Source organism: Procambarus clarkii, chromosome 13, assembly GCF_040958095.1.
Source record: "Procambarus clarkii isolate CNS0578487 chromosome 13, FALCON_Pclarkii_2.0, whole genome shotgun sequence".
Taxonomy (NCBI): Eukaryota; Metazoa; Arthropoda; class Malacostraca; order Decapoda; family Cambaridae; genus Procambarus; species Procambarus clarkii.
The window spans coordinates 9295088-9296238 of NC_091162.1; the positions used below are offsets into that span (position 1 = coordinate 9295088).

Genomic DNA, 1151 nt, shown 5'->3' on the forward strand with positions numbered 1-1151 from the left:
GTAGAAGATCCTTTTAGCTTAACAATAATATCTTTGTCTGGCATACTAAGAATGACCAGGTAACTGAGCAGGTGGAGACACTCGAGTGTTATGAAGGTAGGCAGCGAGGGGTATTGGGTGTTATAATGTGTTATAATGACGTGTTATTATCTCGAAAATAGTCTGTCAGTTGGTCAGCCTTTTGCTTTACAATGGTCTCCATGCTGTCAAGTGTTTGGAAGAGGTGTTTGCCAGGTCTTTCCATGGCCTGGAGTGGTCTTTTCATATCCTGGAATGGTCTTTCCATATCCTGGAATGGTCTTTCCATATCCTGGAATGGTCTTTCCATGACCTGGAATGGTCTTTCCATATCCTGGAATGGTCTTTCCATGACCTGTAATGGTCTTTCCATATCCTGGAATGGTCTTTCCATGACCTGGAATGGTCTCTCCATGACTTGGAATGGTCTTTCCATATCCTGGAATGGTCTTTCCATGACCTGGAATGGTCTTTCAATGACCTGTAATGGTCTTTCCATGGCCTGGAATGGTCTCTCCATGACTTGGAATGGTCTTTCCATGACCTGGAATGGTCTTTCCATGACCTGGAATGGTCTTTCCATGACCTGTAATGGTCTTTCCATGGCTTGGAATGGTCTTTCCATGACCTGGAATGGTCTCTCCATGACTTGGAATGGTCTTTCCATATCCTGGAATGTGGTCTTTCCATGACCTGGAATGGTCTTTCCATATCCTGGAATGGTCTTTCCATGACCTGGAATGGTCTTTCCATGACCTGTAATGGTCTTTCCATGGCCTGGAATGGTCTCTCCATGACTTGGAATGGTCTCTCCATGACTTGGAATGGTCTTTCCATATCCTGGAATGTGGTCTTTCCATGACCATATAATACTATGTTTCTGCTGTTTTCTGACTCCTGAGTCCCGCTGGGGCATCTAGTAGGTCCTTCTCTTTTTGTCTTGTTTTTAAACTAAGACTGTGATTCATAAGAGCTGTGAAATGACGTGCCTTGTGAAACTGCAAGCGAGAGCTGTTATCCTACCTCATATCATCTAAAGCCTGCTCTTAGGAACTCATTTATTAACATGAGAATGAAATAAATAAGTGAGTTCTCTCTCTCTCTCTTTCTCTCTCTCTCATCTTTAATATTGT

The 1151-nt window shown here is 43.2% G+C and overlaps 1 pseudogene; it reads right to left on the reverse strand.

Moving 5' to 3' along the window:
• Positions 1-206: 206 nt before the first annotated feature.
• LOC123757344 (uncharacterized) lies at positions 207-934 on the reverse strand (annotated as a pseudogene).
• Between the last annotated feature and the right edge of the window lie 217 nt (positions 935-1151).